This window comes from Corythoichthys intestinalis, chromosome 8 (assembly GCF_030265065.1).
Source record: "Corythoichthys intestinalis isolate RoL2023-P3 chromosome 8, ASM3026506v1, whole genome shotgun sequence".
Lineage (NCBI taxonomy): Eukaryota > Metazoa > Chordata > Actinopteri > Syngnathiformes > Syngnathidae > Corythoichthys > Corythoichthys intestinalis.
In genome coordinates, this window is record NC_080402.1 from 23,115,388 (window position 1) to 23,135,263 (window position 19,876).

A 19,876-nucleotide genomic window follows, 5' to 3' on the forward strand; every position below is an offset into this window, starting at 1 on the left:
CCACACAAGAAGGCCGGAGATCGGGATTGATGCCCGAACCACCTCAACTGGCTCCTCTCAGTGGAGGAGTAGCGGCTTGACACCGAGTCCCTCCCGGATGACTGAGCTTCTCACCCTATCTCTAAGGGGGACCCTGCGGAGGAAACTCTTTTCGGCCGCTTTTATCCGGGATCGTGTCCTTTCGGTCATGACCCACAGCTCGCGACCATAAGTGTATGTAGGAACGTAGATTGACTGGTAAATCGAGAACTTTGCCTTTTGGCTCAGCTCCTTCTTTACTGCTATGGACCGGTGCAGAGTCCGCATCACTGCAGACGCTGCACCGATCCGCCTGTTGATCTCCCAGTCACTCCTACCCTCACTTGTGAACAAGATACTTGAACTCCTCCACTTGGGGCAGAATTTCATCCCCGACCTGGTGACATGCATAATGGCCCAAAATCGATGATGAAAAACCGATGTCGATATTATCCGATATCATTTTAAAATGCAAATTTTGGACAACTCATATATGGATTGGGTTAGTGTTCTGTTTTTTATTAATTTCAATTTGATAAATTGTATTAAAAAATATGAAAATGATATTTTAAAAAACTAATCATAATGATTATTAATAATACATCAATAATAATAATTGAGTGTTAAAGGGATCCACGGATAGAAAGACTTAGTTCTTAAAAGACAAACTTTATGATGAGTTAAAATTATTTCATATTGAAACCCCTCTTGATTTTTTCGTCTTTACACAATTTGCAAAATGAGTTTAACTAGTAGGTCGCCATTGTTGTTGACTCTAGCTACATAAACATGTCATCTGTTCAACCCTTTCAATTTGAACCCGGGAGGAACATTAATGAGCATGACAGCACTGTCGATATTTCACAAAATGAGCAGCAAAAGCAAAATGAACTGGAAAGACTAGATGAGACGAGACGAGAGTAGGGAAAAAAAAAAACAGTGTTCTGCCAAAATGTGCTACACCAGCGAAACGTCCTACAAGACGCGAATTTGACACCCGAAGTACTACTGTGCGCTTTCAGCTTGGTTTTGTTTAGATACATACAGACAGAACATACTAAAGATGCCTTAAGCAAATACTTAAACATAGTAATCAAATAAGGGTGGTTTAAATATGCTACATGACTAATCTGGTCAACAGATATCCTGTAAATCTACCACAAGCAAACACAATGCTTAAAAGTATGAGTGGGAAACACATGCAAAAGTATTTTGAGGCAATGAAAAGGTAATAAAAGATTCAATAAAAACACAAATAGTAAGTACTCTCCGCTTTTAACCGATGAGCGCATGTGTTGGACGTCTCGCCGTGTAGAAGGAATTGCAGTAACCCGGTAGTGCCGTATTGGCCCGAATATAAGACGGTGTTTTTTGCATTGAAATAAGACTGAAAAAGTGGAGGTCGTCTTATATTCGCGGTCTTAGACTTCACTTTGATGGTTAATGCGGTTATTGCAATTTTCTTGTTTTATCACAATAGATTGGTTTATTTACATTTCAAAAACCAGAAGCCATTCATTTACGAATGTGATTGCACTTAGTTTACATATTTAAATGTTCAGATATTAAGATTTGAATGAGACAAAATAAACATGCTGTTTCTCTCAAATATATTGTTATAATTTATTTTTAAATGTACTGTAATTATGTTCTGTATAAAAATTAATTTGGTGTTCAAAAAATCTTTTTTCAAACTTGAGTCTTGAAAAAGAGGGGGTCGTCTTATAATCAGGGCCGTCCTATATTCAGGCCAAAACGGTATTTGTCGAGTGACAGTGACAATCTACATCAGGGTTCCCCAAACTATGGCCTGCGGGCCGGATACGGCCCGCCTCCACATTTGGTCCAGCCCCATGAACAAAAATTATTATTATTTTTTTTACAATAGTGTTATTTATTTCCTGGCTTTTTTTCGGTGAAGAACCCAGAGAGGGTTATTTGGTTATTATCTATCTAATTAATAGCGTTATTATTATTATTTATTTTTGTATTACATTATATTATATGATATCATATTATTATTATTGTTTTTATTTTATTTACTTTTGTTCCGTGAAGAATCCAGAAAGGGTTATTTGATTGTGGCTTTCTGAAAAACAATAAATGTTTACATTTAGGCACTCCTGCAATCGTCACACCTTTTCTGTTACAAACTGACCCCGGCCCTTTATCAGAGAAGGGAAAAGTTATTTGGCCCTCACAGGTAAAAGTTTGGGGACCCCTGATCTACATCATCACCCCGAGCATCCATTGTGCCCTCCGTAGGTCAAAAGATGTACTAAATATTATAGATCTTTAAATCAATGGAAACATTTTATGTGTTTCTGATAACATATTTTGGTAAAAGATAAAATTTGTGGCTTATTAGAGCCTACAAGTAGAGATGTCCAGATCGATCGGCATCCCGATCGATCGGGTCCGATCACGTCATTTTCAAAGTATCGGAATCGGCAAAAAAATCGGACAAGCCTTTTTTTTAATATATTTATATTTTTTAATTAAATCGTTTTCTAATTGTATTTAACGTTACAGACATAATATGTTACACTCATCCACAGTCTTTAGTTTAGGCTTAAGGTAGGGTTGTCAAATTTATCCCCTTAACAGCGGTAATTATTTTTTTTTTTACAATTTATCACGTTAAAATATTTAACGCAATTAACGCATGCGCTGCACGACCCACTCACGCATTGTCGCGTTCAATCTGTAATAGCGCCGTTTTACCTATATATAGAGCTAAGAGGCAGCGTAAAATGAGTCGAAATAATTTTGGCAGCTTTTGGAGCATTTTTTTAACTGGCTAAAGCCTTACAATCCCTCTCCCTACGATTAGAAATATTGTGGGAAGCAATGTGGGGAAAAAAGGTAGTAACTGATCTTTTTCTTAACACCCTATGTTATTTCCCAACGCAGAGAAGATATATCAATTGGTACCACTACGCACAGTCATGGGTGCACTTCCCATCATGCATTTGGGCACAACAGTTAAATGGCTACAGTATCATTTACTGAAAGCTCAACAAATACACTAGATGGCAATATTTAGTCACAATATACAAAGTCTCATTATCCTTTAAGAATTACAAGTCTTTCTATCCATGGATCCCTCTCACAGAAAGAATGTTAATAATGTAAATGCCATCTTGAAGATTTATTGTCATAATAAACAAATACAGTACTTATGTACTGTATGTTGAATGTATATATTCGTCCGAGTTTTATCCATTTTTTTCTTAATGCATTGCCAAAGTGTATATGATCGGGAAAAATTATCGGGAAATTTTTGGAATTGAATCGGGAGCAAAAAAAAAAGCAATCGGATCGGGAACTATCGGGATCAGCATATACTCAAACTAAAACGATCTCATCGGGAGCAGAAAAACATGATCGGAACAACCCTACCTACAAGTATTTTAAGAATGTTAAAATGTCACATGGAACAGCACAAACAGTTGATAATGGATGTACTGTGAATAGCACAAATAGTTGATAATGGATGTACTGTATGATGAGACAATTTGAGCCTGGATGTGATGATTTTAACTCACATTATTTCAGGGTAATGGAAAGGATTACTACTTTTGTGCAATGTTTTGCAATCCTCTATGGTTCATACACACACAAAAAAACTCAAAAATGTTTATTTCTCATGATGCCAACACTAATAAGGCACTTCTTGCACTAAGACAAGAACACTTCTTTAATTGTCCCACTAGGGAAAAATTCAATTCATTATTTTCATGCATATACTCGAAACACAAAACGTTGCACACTTGACTGCCTGCACCAAGAGGGAACAGACTTCTCTAAAAAGGTGGGGCCGGGCAGCTGTTATGTTCAAAGGAACATTGGCATTCATCGAAAGTAATATGACAATTGTAAAAACAACAACAAAAACACAATGAGAAAAGAATATGGCTGCTGTTAGCTGCAAGGAACATTGATCTGCAAATTGGAGGACTGGCAAAGACTTAAAGAAGCGAATGGATGAATGTTAGTGAGCCGGATTGATGTTCTGTCATGGACCCCTGCCATTCCGACTATCACGGCTTGATGATAAAGGGCTGCATTTGGTGTTTATGTGCTATAAACATAAACGCCTCAATCCACCAGTGCACATGTCACAAAGGCGGCGCAAAGACAGATCCCCGTGATCTGCTTCAGCGGCCACCACTCGGCCCGCCGCCTACACGTGAGCCCTAATAGGAAGAGACACCAAGATCAGCCAGTCCTCTGAATTACACCCGAACGCTTCATGTCCCGTCACCAAACGAACTGCATTGCCAACTCCCACTGGGCTACAATGTGCCATGACTGAGTAGTGATTGCCTGTCTGTCACGCTTCTATACAATCAGCGTGCATACGCTACACGCTGATTGCAACACGCTGCAAGCATGTTAAACTGTACAGGGAAGGGGGGATGTTCTTGTCCTTGTGATTAAAGTCGTGAGAAGCTCTCTAAAGTGTTGCTCCGCTTTTGACCTTCTACACATCAATCAGGACACCTGCACAATCCAAGCTGAGAGCTTTATACTGTGGGTAAAGTATCAAATATCAGTATCAGGTCATAAAAAATGCAGTACGGTTCAACAAAGCGGCTGTTTTATTGAGTGTGAGATTTAAAGGATGCTGCATTTTTATTTGACACCGGCGTCATAAGACCGTCATAATTATGACATGACACTGTCATCAGCATTAATGAATGCTTTAGGGCTGCAGCTATCGATTATTTTAGTAGTCGATTAATCGATGAACTAGTTAGTTCGAATAATCGAGTAATCGGAAAAGGAACAAGGAAAAATTAAAATACCTGAACAATAGGCTAACCTACTTGGCAAAAGTCCGCAAGCTTAAATTCTATAAAATTAGGGCTGTCAAACGATTACAATTTTAATCGAGTTAATTACAGCTTAAAAATTAATTAATCGTAATTAATCGCAATTAATCGCAATTCAAACCATCTATAAAATATGCCATATTTTTCTGTAAATTATTGTTGGAATGGAAAGATAGGACACAAGATGGATATATACATTCAACATACGGTACATAAGGACTGTATTTGTTTATTATAACAATAAATCAACAAGATGGCATTAACATTATTAACATTCTGTTAAAGCGACCCATGGATAGAAAGACTTGTAGTTCTTAAAAGAAAATGTTAGTACACGTTATAGAAATTTTATATTAAAACCCCTCTTAATGTTTTCGTTGTAATAAAATTTGTAAAATTTTCAATCAAAAAATAAACTAGTAGCCCGCCATTGTTGATGTCAATAATTACTTACACAATGCTCATGGGTGCTGAAGCCTATAAAATCAGTCGCACCCAAGCGCCAGCAGAGGGCAGCAAAACTCCATAAAACACAACAAGTGAGCGTTTCACTGTACTGTCATTTAAATCTCTCTGAGCGGGGCATCTGCGTTAATTGTGTCAAATATTTTAACGTGATTAATTTAAAAAATAAATTAACGCCCATTAACGCGATAATTTTGACAGCCCTGTATAAAATGCTGACGTTTTTTCTCCAATGCTCTTAACAAATGGTTCAGACTCTTATTACCACAAAAATGGCTAAATATACATATAAAATATATTACGAATGCATTAAAAAACATTAGCCCAAAGAAAAACTTAGCTTGCGTTGGCCTTAACAGGGAGCAGTTGGATCCAGCCATGTGAAATGAGGCAGACCAGAGGGCAACGTATCCACCCTAATCAATAAACTAAATGTAAACACTTTCAAAATAAAACATTACAACGCCACTTTAATTAAACGAATACTCGAGGCAACAAAATTTAATTCGAATATTTTTTTCTAATCGAATACTCGAGTTAATCGATTAATCGGTGCAGCACTAGAATGCTTATGTCCCGGTCTGATCATGTGATCGGAAATTTGGTCACTTTTTTTTTCTCCACATTTACAACATTATTTTGCAAATTAAATATTTCGTTTTAAATAAGAAGTTTTGGACCTGATTGTTTAAATCCAGAACTAAATATTTAATTTAAATCTTACTTATATCCTATATCCTAAATGTTGAATCAGGAAACGGTCGGAACTAAATATTTAGCTTAATATTTAAATTCGCATGACTGGAGACCGGAAGTAATGAGTAAATGAGGGGCTGAGAGTGACGTAATCACTCAAAATTAATATCTCAACCCCCCCATTTACAGCAAAACGGACCCGTGCTATGTTTGTGTTAGTTGTTGGGACACCCCCTCTGTTTTTGAGCTATTTGGTACCCTCTATTAGCCGTCGCAAATAGGCTAATTTAATTAAAGAAACCTGAACCTACCTTACATATAAAAGAATTGTAAATATCTCGAAAACGACAGCAGCGCAAACAAAACTTTTACAGTACAAACGATTGACATAATTTCTATATAGATTTGCGTCTAACCGGGGGGTGGGGTTCCGTTAGTCTGTAGTAGGGTTGAGAATCTCTGGCATTAAGCCGATTCGATATGTATCTAGATACACAGGTTACGATTCGATTAAAAAAAAAAAAATTTTTAAGGCAGAGCAATTCGATACAATTCGATACAGTTTAAGAACGATATGGGTCGATACAGTGTGAAAACGATACGATAGTAAACATTTGCTGTTTGTTCTTACAATATTTTAAACGGATAAAAAAGACCAAATTTCTACAAGCAAAATTAAACAACAAAAGTTCATACCAACTTATGTTTATTTTTGAGACATGAAAAAAAAATAAGGCCAACTAGATGACCATCATTTTGTTGGATGGGATTGATAATAAAATAAAACTCCAGTGACAGACAACAATAAAGTGCAGTGATTCAATCTCTGTATTTCCTGGTGTTTTGAACACAAGAGGTAGGTAATTTAATTGCAACCTTTCAACGTGAACATCTTACAAACTAAAATTATATGCAGGAGCTCTAGAAAAAAAGAATTAAACCTGCTAGTGTTATCATAATAAATAAATAATAAATAAAGCATAATGCTATTATTCTTTACCTCTGGTATAATTGGGGGAATAAAAACATGGCATTTTAGTCAGATAGGTCAATAATCATTATTTCAACCTTATATACAGCAAAGTCATTCGCTTATGTCTGTGCTTCCACATTTTAATTCCTCATCACTGTCCATATCTTTTTTGAAGGGCACATTTTTCTTGAGGAAGATCAACTGATCGGCATGTTCATGTTTAAGTAGACTGCGTTTCGTGGAAACAATATCTCCAGCAGGTCGTGCCATTATAATGGGTTATTTTTCAGGGTTAAAAACTCACGATCTCTGTCCCATACAAATCTGGCAGCCGTCTTCACTTCAAAGTCCGACTTTTGTTTCCTGGTCTGTTGAAAATCAATATCTGTCATTCACAACTTCCGCCTGGCAAGCTGGCGTCCATTGTTTTAATATGTGTGACTGTCGTTTCATTTGCTCTCGCGTAGTTATGACACGCCCGTCACGATCGAAATGCATAATGGGAAGTTGAGGCAACCACGACTGTAAGTGGTGGCTGTCCATGTTATATGATGTGTGCTGTCTAACTCAAAGTGCGGCGATCCTTGGAGTCAGCATGATTGAAGTAAAAGCTAGTTACTTGTCATGCTTCCACACATCGCTTGGAACATAAAACTAGCATAGTAAGAGCAAAACAAAGTATGAACTCTGATAACCAATTCTCACTCTCGCGATAGCCGAGTCCTTGTTCTACAATCGATTCATTTAAGATTTACTCGCTATTTACTGTTGATTGGTTAGTTTGCTATCGATAGAGCCGTATCGCTCGCCTGTAAAATCGGATATCCGGTCATATCGGTTTATAGTTCTCAAACTTAGTCTGTAGAGATGGTCACCAAGCACATACAGCAATATTCAAAGTGTAAATGTGTGAACAAATTACACTCACCGGCCACTTTATTAGGTACACCCGTCCAACTGCTCGTTAACACTTCATTTCTAATCAGCCAATCACATGGTGGCAACTCATGGTTTAAGACAACCTCCTGCAGTTCAAACCGAGCATCAGTATGAGGAAGAAAGGTGATATGAGTGACTTTGAACGTGGCATGGTTGTTGGTGCCAGAAGGGCTGGTCTGAGTATTTCAGAAACTGCTGATCTACTGGGATTTTCACGCACAACCATCTCTAGGGTTTACAGAGAATGGTCCAAAAAAGAAAAAATATCCAGTGAGCGGCAGTTCTGTGGGCGGAAATGCCTTGTTGATGCCAGAGGTCAGAGGCGAATGGCCAGACTGGTTCGAGCTGATAGAAAGGCAACAGTGACTCAAATAACCACCCGTTACAACCAAGGTAGGCAGAAGAGCATCTCTGAACGCACAGTACATCGAAATTTGAGGCAGATGGGCTACATCAGCAGAAGACCACGCCGGGTGCCACTCCTTTCAGCTAAGAACAGGAAACTGAGGCTAAAATTTGCACAAGCTCATCGAAATTGGACAATAGAAGATTTGAAAAAAGTTGCCTGGTCTGGTGAGTCTCGATTTCTGCTGTGACATTCGGATGGTAGGGTCAGAATTTGGCGTCAACAACATGAAAGCATGGATCCATCCTGCCTTGTATCAACGGTTCAGGCTGGTGGTGGTGGTGTAATGGTGTGGGGAATATTTTCTTGGCAGTCTTTGGGCCCCTTGGTACCAATTGAGCATTGCTGGAACGCCACAGCCTACCTGAGTATTGTTGCTGTTCATGTCCATCCCTTTATGACCACAATGTACCCAACTTCTGATGGCTACTTTCAGCAGGATAATACGCCATGTCATAAAGCTGGAATCATCTCAGACTGGTTTCTTGAACATGACAATGAGTTCACTGTACTCAAATGGCCTCCACAGTCACCAGACCTCAATCCAATAGAGCATCTTTGGGATGTGGTGGAACGGGAGATTCGCATCATGGATGTGCAGCCGACAAATCTGCACCGTGTGATGCCATCATGTCAATATGGACCAAACTCTCTGAGGAATGCTTCCAGCACCTTGGTGAATCAATGCCACGAAGAATTGAGGCAGTTCTGAAGGCAAAAGGGGGTCCACCCCGTTACTAGCATGGTGTACCTAATAAAGTGGCCGGTGAGTGTATGTAACTTATGTTTACCAGCTCTGTACGTGTGTGGAAACGATGAGTTGCAGTTACACGATAGCAGGCAAAGGGGGGGGAGTTGTAGTCCTCATGTCTACTTCCGTGAAATGTAGTCTACTTCCGGGTCTTTGTCTTGGGCTTCTTGCTGTGGTGTTGTGGCAATTTGCTGTGGTGTTGTGGCTATTTGCCGTCGTATTGTGGCAATTTGCGGTCATGTTGTGGCTATTTGCTGTCATGTTGTGGTGATTTGTTGTCGGGTTGTGGCAATTTGCTGTCGTGTTGTGGCAATTTGCATTCGTACTGTGGCAATTGGGGTTCGTGCTTTTGCCAATGTGCAATCGTGCTTTTGCAATTGGGGGTCGTGTTGTGGCAGTTTGCATTTGTGCTGTTTTCTTTTGCAAAGCGTTTGAAATTGGGGTTCGCGTTTTTTTCTTTTTGCAAAGTGTTTGGACTTTGCATTTCGCCTGACACCTCTCGGCCACCGCAGAAAATACTGTTATTTAGTGAAAATGAGTGTTAAATTGCGAATATTTACTCGTGTTCAGTTACATGGTGTGCCTCTAAAGTTTTCCTTGTTGTGATCCAAACATTGCTCCTAGTAAATCAAAAAAGTCTGTAATCCTGAGTACCATACAGTTTGCTGTGAATTTGTAACAATATAAAGCCATCATAGTGTACATTTAAATGGGTTGGCAGACATAATGCCCCGCTGAAGGAAACCATATCTACCAAACATCTCTTTTCTGAAATTATGAAATGTTATGACTCAAAACAAAGAACATATTTATTTGTTGAAATAGGTTTGTAGAATTGTTTTTCCATGTAGCTCACAGTTGCACTTTTCGATGACATTTGGGTGTAACAAAATATTTAGAGCGTTTGTTGTGGAAGGCTCTTGTTGTTTTCCCCAAAAATTGCTCTAATCTTGACTGAGCACAAATCCCATCAGAATAAACAAACACATTCAGACAGAACAAACACCCCACATATCATTGAGTAACATTGTGTGCCTGCAGCTCTCCTCTCTAAGTGGTCAATTGCTGTCAATCACAGAGAGAACACTCACTATTTTAAGATTTGAAGCCTGCTAATTGAAATAATGGACTTGCTTGGTGGGGAGAAAATATAATGGTAAAGGCTACTTGAAGGGTCTGACTGAAGTGTATGGGATTAGGATCTGAATAGAAAGTCTAAATACAGTATACTCCACAGGATCCACTGGAGTGGAGGAGTCTGCATTTATTACTGCAGTGATATGTAAGCATTGACCATTTTTATGTTGACCATCATCAATGATCAGAAAGCTGCAACAGAGATGAACCTGTGTTGTATAGAAATTGCTTCATAATTAGCAGTGTTGTTTTTGCCGCCCTTTTAATTTTCGTCTTAGTCTTAGTATTTTGGATGTTAATACTTATTAGTCTTAGTCATATTTCAGCCATCTTAAAACGTATTTATCTTCGTCTAGTTTTTGTTGACGAAAACTCAAGACTAATTTCGTCTAGTTTTAGTCAACGTCTACTAATAATGTTTTCGTCTGTATTTTTTTTTTTTTTTTAAATTACTCCAAAAATAAATAAATAAAGGTTTCCAACAATTTCGAATGAACATTGGCAGACGAGCACATATTGTAGCGTCTACAAGGACAATGCCAACTTGGTGATTATACACACTCACATTTTCAATTAATTACAGTGGTACTTCTACATACGAAGTTAATTCGTTCCAGGACCTTGTTTGTAAGTTGAAATTGTCGTATGGCGAGTAGGATTTTCCATAGGAATACATTATAATTCCATTAATCCGTTCCACAGCCCCAAAACCTGCACTAAATCCTTAATAATTACTGCTGGTACTATTGAAAATGGCAATTACACGCAGCAAAACAAATAAATTATGAATAAAAATCGGAATAATAATCTAATAATTAAGGTTGTTCCGATCATGTTTTTTTGCTCCCGATCCGATCCCGATCGTTTTAGTTTGAGTATCCGCCGATCCCGATATTTCCCGATCCGATTGCTTTTTTTTGCTCCCGATTCAATTCCAAATCGTTCCCGATAATTTTTCCCGATCATATACATTTTGCCAATGCATAAAGAAAAAAATGAATAAAACTCGGACGAATATATACAGTACATAAGTACTGTATTTGTTTATTATGACAATAAATCCTCAAGATGGCATTTACATTATTAACATTCTTTCTGTGAGAGGGATCCATGGATAGAAAGACTTGTAATTCTTAAAGGATAAATGTGACTTTGTATATTGTGACTAAATATTGCCATCTAGTGTATTTGTTGAGCTTTCAGTAAATGATACTGTGGCCATCCCAAATGCATGATGGGAAGTGGAACCATGACTGTGTGTTGTGCTACCAATTGATATATCTTCTCTGTGTTGGGAAAGAACTTAAGGTGTTAAGACAAAGATCAATTGCCACCTTGCTTCCCCACATTGCTTCCCATGATATTTCTAATCATAGGGAGAGGGATTGCAAGGCTTTAGCCAATTAAAAAAAATGCTCCAAAGGACGCCAAAATTCACTCTACTCATTTTGCGCTGCCTTTTAGCTCTCTATATAGGTAAGTCGGCATCCTTACAGATTGAGCGCGACAATGAGTGAGAGGGTCGTGCAGCGCATACATTAATTGCGTTAAATATTTTAACGTCACACATTTTTTAATAAATTAATTGCCACCGTTATCGGGATAAATTTGATAACCCTAGCTTAAGCCTAAACTAAAGACTCTGGATGAGTGTAACATATTATGTCTGTAACGTTAAATACAATTAGAAAACGATTTAATTAAAAAAAAAATATATATATATACAGTACATTAAAAAAAGGCATGGCCGATATTTTTTTGCCGATTCCGATTCTTTGAAAATTACGTGATCGGACCCGATCGACGATCGATCGGGACATCTCCAATAATAATAATAATAAGAATTCCCGTAATAATATAACGTTCGGTTCTAATGTGGCGGACGTTTTTTGCTGTTTTTTTGCTGTACTTGAACGCACCCTGCGGCTGAGGAGGATGAGAGTTTCACTTTCACTTTCAATGTTTTCTTGAGAACACCATCAACTTTTGTGTTGGATAAGTTGTGAAATAAATGATAAAAACCTGACGAAGCTGGCGATTTCTTTGGCGATGTTACCACAATAATAATTGTCACCTAAACTTATAACGTCTAGCGAACGGTGGTCAGAGGAGGACAGTGGAGATGTATTGTTGAGCCAGTTCACGGATGCGGACCCCACGCTCATATTTCTCATAACTTGCATCTTCATTTAGAAGGTAAGTGTCACCGTTCTGCTTGTTTCACCACCTGTACCAATCTTTTTGAAAGCTGAGTTGATCTCTCACACAATAAAATCCGCTGTGCGTTCATCTGCGGTGCTGTCATGTTGTCATATTTCAAGCATGTTGTCAGATGTAGAAACAAATGGCGAGTCAAATTTTACGTCGGATGTCGAAAAAATCGTGTGTCGAAGCGATCGTATGACGAGGTACCACTGTTATTTGTCCGAGAGTTTAGGGCATGGGCGTAAGTTTGCATACGGACGGAAGGGACATAACACTACCAACTTTTCAGGATGCTCAAATTGAACTTTTAAGCTACCTTATTTGCATGATACAATGAGTTCAATTATATGGGTAATTCAGATTGTCTTCCCATATGTTGTAAGGACCATTATTAAGTGAATTATTTTCATTGTGTTCAGACTTACATTTATCCCTTTTCACTTGCTGAGCCTGAGTTTGCCTGCTCCCGCGTTGCGGTGGGTGACGGCGAAGTGACTAGGGTGAGCATTCGATAGTTCTGCGGTGAGGAAATGCCTTGCTCTGAAATTCACCGCCAAGCCACTAGAGGGGTGTGGCATTGTGTTTGTACGGTTTTGGGGCATGCTTGTCGACTTCCTCTAGTTTAACGGAGAAAAAAATAAACAATGCAAGATGGAACGCTTGAATGTGGATGTTCCGCTCATCATCATTGAATAAATGTTGATCATACAAATGTTGAAGCGCAGACGATGCAGAAGACTGTTTCGAGGCGGTCTGTCCAACTTTTGATGCCGCACAGAGAGTTCTAGCCTCGGGTGGAAACCAACAAGCTGTGGCGGCTAGCTTCAAACTGGTATCGAGCACTGCGTCCAGCGTTTTATCCGAGGTCTGCAAAGCCCGATTTTTTTGCCGTGTCTTACAACCAGCCAGTTGGAAGCCACAGCAGATTTCTGGAGGCTATGGCCATGATGTTAACGTTATCATAAAAGCACCGAGGCACTCTCAATCAGTGATGATGTATCGAGTGTGAACTGTCTGTTGTTGAAAATTAAACATCAAAACATCTCTTTTGACGCCAAACCTGTGTTTTATTCTTCATATACCTGAAGTGTGACATGTAAATAAGTCACAGACTGACAGCAAACATATGTACACCATAAATGATGAAGTGCACCAATCAAAAATACGACATAAAAAGATAAAAAGCTGGCAGTTTTTGGCCGACTGGATCACCGCTTCGTGTGGCCATTCGATTCTGAACACAGACATACTTGTCTCGGTGGTTCTTCCATTTTTTCAATTCAATTCAATCGCTGGCTGACCTCCAGCTCGTATTTTCAGCAATCTCCTCCCATGAATTGCTTGCCATTTGGCAATCTTCATAATGTCTTGACGAGACATTGTAGAAGTTGTCGTACTTGCTCTTCGTTGCTTCGTTGCTCTCGTCGGCTTGGCGTGTAGCAAAATCATGTTGACAATGGCGGTGATTTCGCGCTGAACCGGAAACAACAGTCTGAGCGGACCGATCATAGTACATTTCCGCCACGTCATATGCGTCGACGTGACGCGAAGTCAGAAAATTCTGTAGGCGCACGTCAGGCTACGGGGGAGGGTCGTAAATCGAGTCTTCCTTCATTTTTTTACCCCCAAATCATTTATACTTACTACTTTAGTTTGAGTTTAGGAGTGTTCCACTGTCCCCCAGAAGTTGACCCATTCTTGGATAACTCCCATTTTTTAAAATATAGGGACTTGTACTTCAAAATGTTTCTTCAGTAGTTTTTGAAAACAAAGGTTTGAATTGAACGCTGTATCATCTGAACCAATACGTATGAGAGTTACCATAAGTCAATACTGATTTATTTTGCATTGATCATTTAGCCGAGGGGTCTCCAACCTATTCCTTAAAGGTCCGCTGTGGGTGCAAGATTTTGTTCCAACCAAACACGATGAAACTTTTACACAAATCTGGTGTTTTATAATCAGTTTTGCAATCAGTTAATTGCAGTCAGTTAATTGCAGACAGGTGCTACTTGTATTAGCAGAAACCTCATTGGTTCAACGGTCAGTGTTGAATAGATTGGAACAAAAACCAGGACCCACAGCAGGCCTTGAGGACCGGTTTGGAGACCCCTGATTCAGCCTATCAATCAATCAGGTTCATATTCTTAAGAAATGTAGTCCTGACCCCCGTTTGGTCTTATTAATGTCCCGTCCCCAGCTAAAAGTGTACATGTAGGTTATGCTGTTATATCGTCCCTACCAATGTTGAGACCAAACCTACGCCCTTACTTTAGAGCAGTGGTCTCCTACCTGGTCCTCAAAGGCCCACTGTGGGTCCTGGTTTTTGTTCCTGCCAATCCAGCACTGATAGTTGAACCAATGAGGTTTCTGCTATAACAAGCAGCACCTGACTGCAATTAACTGATTGCACTTGTAAAACACCAGATTGGTGAAAAATTGTTCTCATTTGTTTGGTTGGAATGAAATCCTGCACCCATAGCGGGCGTGTGAGGACCGGGTTGGAGACCACTGGTTTAAAGGATGCTCGGCGTTAGCATTAGCCTAATGTTAACGCCAATGCTATGCTAATGCTACGAGTTACATTTAGTGTGTGACGATCATTCAGCACAGACCTTTAAAGGCTAAAGCAACATTGCAAATTCTCACTGGCCAAGAAAACAAATCATACCGTGTGTACAAGCCTGCATGCAGACTGCAGACAATACACTGGTGAGTCGAAAAGGGGCCGGTGGGGGTGCAGCACATTACGAGTGACACAACTAGACACTGCTAAGATGCAGGCTAACTAACACATAAAATGTCACATATTATGAACATGTGACAGACACTATTTTCGTCTCATTCCCGTCTAGTCAGACAAAAACTCCCATTTGTCTCGTTAAGTTTTAGTCTCCCAAAACACATCATTGTCATTGTCATGAAAAAACTGTTCATTGACAAAATATTTTCATTATCGTCGTTGTTGAAAAAAGACAACGCTGATAAAATTAACACCACTCGAAGATTGCACATGTAAATGTTCTCACGACCCGCTGCTTATGATCATAGGTGAGGGTGGCAACGTAGATGGACCGGTAAATTGAGAGCTTTGCCTTTTAGCTCAGTTTTTTTCCCACCACGACAAACTGTGTCAGAGTTCGCATCACTGCAGACTCTGCATCAATCCGCCTGTCAATCTTCTGCTCTGTTCTTCTCTCACTCGTGAAAAAGACCCTAGGTTATTTTCTCTCCCCACCGACCTTAAACAAGTGTTCTTTGATACAACAATTTACATGAGTGATGCGTGATGTGATAACCCTAATACTTTCGGGATGTATACTTTAAAGTGCCTGTGACACCATAAATAAATCTTAAATAGCATTATTATGTGAATTAAAATCATATTTTCAGACGATTCGAGTATCTACGCCAATTTGGCAAAGTGCAGATGACGAGAAATTATTCTTTCAATCTGCCATTTAACTACTCCTGTCATTATAGTGCTCTGGCGCCACCATCTGGGTGATGACGTCGATGAGTAACGATTTCAGCTGATTTAGAGTTCAGGAGGAGGAAGATTCAGAACGAGGAAAATGCGATAGAGAGCAACAAAATGTCATTATTGTTCATCATCTCTCTACTCCAATATTTTTACAGGTTATTCTTTTTATCTATGTATTTTTCCCCAATTGCTAAATAAATTGTATGGTCATGACAAGAGGCGTAGCAAGGGTCCCCCAGGCAACAAGCAACATGGGGCCCTTCGAGCGTGTGCAAGTAAGGGGGACAGTTGGACTTGGAGCAATATAGTATTTGATAAAAGTCTAATAACACCTCGCTCTCATAGAGCGCTTTTTAGGACACTCAAAGTGCCCCCCCTCCCCCCATTGCCTTATTCATTCACTCCACACTCAGTGGATGTAAGCTTCTATTGTAACCACAGCTGCCCTGGGGGAGACTGACACCTTCTGAAAAAATTCCTAGATGAAAATGTATATATAAAGTTTTATTACTACTACTAGTCTGCAGTGCTTCTACTACATTAGGATATAAAACTACAGTAACATGCCCATAGTTAGCTGGGACAGGCTCCAGCACCTCCGCGACCCTCGTGAGGAAAAAAGCGGCATGGAAAATGAATGAATGAATGAACTACAGTAACATTCTTCTTTCTTTTTTCACTTCCAGAAGGATAACTTCTCTTCATTTTGCCAATTAAAAAAGGCCAGATCACACTCTCACTCTGAGTCACGTGACACACATACATACTCGCGCAGTATAATGAACACAAGGGTGGGGGGGGGGTGCGAATGCGCACTGCGTGCATGTGCGGTCATCTTGGCCATAAAAGTGGCGAAAACTAAGCACTTCACACTGACTCATATGGATGTACTTACATTCGTTCATGGACGCACACATTTTAACAGTCTTCCGCTCGAAATGTGCACCTTACGCCTATTCTCACTCCCAGAATACGCAGCGCTTGTGACGTAGGACAATAACAGGACTGGTTGCTATGGGAACGTACGCATACCCAAGGAACCTTGCTAAAAGGAGTATTAAAATTTCGAATAAAATGGTTTAGGATTATTTTAGATGCATATATGTTATATTTTTCTTATAGAGTATTTGACGAGGAATACGATAGACCCATTAATAAACTTTTTTGGAAACATCACCATTTCTTTAAGTAGTCACATGAATAATGAGGTGGCCTGTGAAAATCAACATATACCAACTCGGCAAGGACTTTCCAGAGAGTACTTGGTGAGTCATTCTTTAAACAATCATGTGGTATTAGTAGCTGATTGGACTTTCTTATACATGTATAATCTACGTGACATGGTTAGTGCTGATTGGGATTGATAACAGAATCATTAGATAATCTGCCAAATGATTCCATGGTATTGAAACACTCATTACACTTGTCTCTGCGACAGTGCAGTCTGCGTGTGCTAAATCTGTTGGCCCTATGGGGGCCCCTCCTGGCTTGGGACCTTAGGCAATTGCCTGGCTTGCCTAAAAGGATGCGAGGCCTCTGGTCATGTCAAATAACAGTCTTGTGCTAAATGGAATATTAAATATTAAAAATGCATTTATTCAGTGCGACAGGGCTAAATTATTGCATAATGATCAAAACTGCCGACTTCATTAACCTGCTGAACGGTATTTTATGCTACCGGAGTTAGTTCGGCTTTTGTCATTTCCCTGCCCCGGCTTCGGAAACAGAGGAAAGATGGTAAACAAAACAGGAGGCGTGAGAGCTAGTCGACATGCTAACCCAAATGAGCGGCTCTTCCAAGTCTCTTCCTTTCCTTTCAAAAATGAAAAATCACACAAAACTACCCCGACTTACTGTATGTCACACACGGCAGCGGGGGTGATTGTCTTCACTGATCGGCCAGCCCTTGGCGCCAAGCAAGTTTCGGCTCGTCGTCCTGCTGCGGCCCCGGCAGGCAGGCAGTGCTTGTCGCTGGGGACGCAGAGGGGAATGAAGCCGAAAATAGCGCATTCTCGATGGACAAACCGGCCGACGTGGAGTGCGTGGCCCAAGCCCAGGCCGAGTATAGTGCTCTCTAGGCGGGCACATGAAGAGGACCGAAGCGGACCGAAGCTCCTTGCACCACAAAGTGCAAGCCACCTCCTTATTAAAAGGTTTGCCATGATCCCAATATTTGACATAAAATAAAACACTTAGCTTACTCACTTCATCATCCGTCCAATATCTCTAGATTGTCGGACTTGTTTTGCCCATTTTTCACGGTGGACAGGATCATTTGGAGATCTAAAAAGCCTCACACCACTCTCCCTGGTGTAGCAACAAAAGCCTGCAGTACATTGGGCTGGCGTGATGAAAAAAAAAAAACGAATTAATCCGCAAAATCAGCTGAATGCGCAGTCCTTCTGCATACTTTATTAATGTCTGTAATGTGAAGATGATTAGTCCGCTGGCGTCACATTCGCCTTCTTCCGGACTCTGGCCAGAAGTCACTCATTTTCATGGCGCGGGATTAAAACAATTGAATAAATATATCGATCGCTTCCACACACATCCAAGCAGTCCATTTCATTCAGGAGCATGAAATACTGCGTGTAATATGAAATAAACATGCTTTGTTTTGTGTCACAGGCACTTTAAACTTCCCATCAACCCCAGATAGTTTCATTCCCTTCAATTGAGTTTAAAGATTTTTTTCTTTCAGAAAACCTTCTCATCCAGACAGAAAGCCAAAAATCCTGATAGTTTGTTCTGAAAGTTGACTGAGTTGAGGGTAAACTTGGCATCTCTTTGTATTCTCCTTTCTTTTCTTTTGGATTATCACTCTAATCACGAGCTGTCTGGTCTAAACACAATCTATTCAGGGTGGACCCGAACAACCAGTGTTTGATCCAGAAGGAGCCAATTGTAATGCGGCTAGATCTAACACTGCATATTATATCCACATATTTGAACATCTCTCTTCTGTTTTGTCCTAGAAACCCTACTTTACACGCCACCAATGATTTTATGTCAAGGCTCTGAAATGAGACATTTCCACTCATGAGGGGGTTAGATGATTCAACCGTTCTCTCACCGTCACACACCCATCCTTTACTTTGTAATTCTAAGTCTAATCAGAACATTTTCTCTGTACTCTTGTAAAGACCTGTTTGAAAATGACACAGTAGAGCTGGATTTGGATTGAAAATGGCCGAATGAGGATGTTGTCGAGACGAACAGGAAAAAACAGCAAAACAAAGCGCCTTAGAAGTCTGGCCATGGTGGTATGAGGTAGCCCTCCCTTTGCCCCCCAAAAATGTAATTAAGCAGAAAGGAGAAGTCTGCTCTGTGTTAGAAACAAATTATATGCTGTCCAGCAGACTCACAAATGAACCATTGAATTATAGAGTATCCCAAAGCAAAATATAATGACAATATGATGAATTGGCACGGCAATTTTGCAGTCTTACCTTCATAAACAGATACAAAAGACTGTATGTCCTTCGTGTTCGACAGAAAAGAAAAGTGGATATGCAAAGCCTCACCAAACCTGAGGATTATATAATACAGGTGATTATGCAGCTAAATATCTGGATTAGAGATGTAGCTGGACTGTGGTATACAAAGTACAATGATATTGTGAAGGCAGGATGTGGACACTTCTTCTCTTTGGGGGTATTTAGATTCAATTTCAATCTTTTCTGAATGTCGTATGATGCATCGTGCTAACTACATGCAAATGTATGTGGGTCATTCCAGAATTTGAGGACTGTATAGTACTAAAACCTAAAGTTTTTGGGTAAATTTATTTTCCCTGAGACCAAATATAAAAAAAAAAACTAAGAGAAAACAATGATTGAAAATATTTTTTAAAATACTAAAATAGTCTGGAGTGCCACCAGTGCAGTTTAATCGAAATTTTAATATATTTTTGGGGAGTATTAGTTTTTTGATTGCTGGTTCGTAACTGCGGGAATATATATAT

At 39.6% G+C, this 19,876-nt stretch overlaps 1 protein-coding gene across 1 annotated transcript in view; it reads right to left on the reverse strand.

Annotated features, from left to right (window-relative positions):
* LOC130920662 (calcium-binding protein 2-like) overlaps positions 1 to 19,422 on the reverse strand; it is a 94,834-nt gene extending 75,412 nt beyond the window's left edge. The window contains exon 1 of the mRNA XM_057844028.1: positions 19,362 to 19,422. The gene's annotated coding sequence lies outside the window, so the exon portion shown is untranslated. The remainder of the gene's footprint in view (positions 1 to 19,361) is intronic.
* Between the last annotated feature and the right edge of the window lie 454 nt (positions 19,423 to 19,876).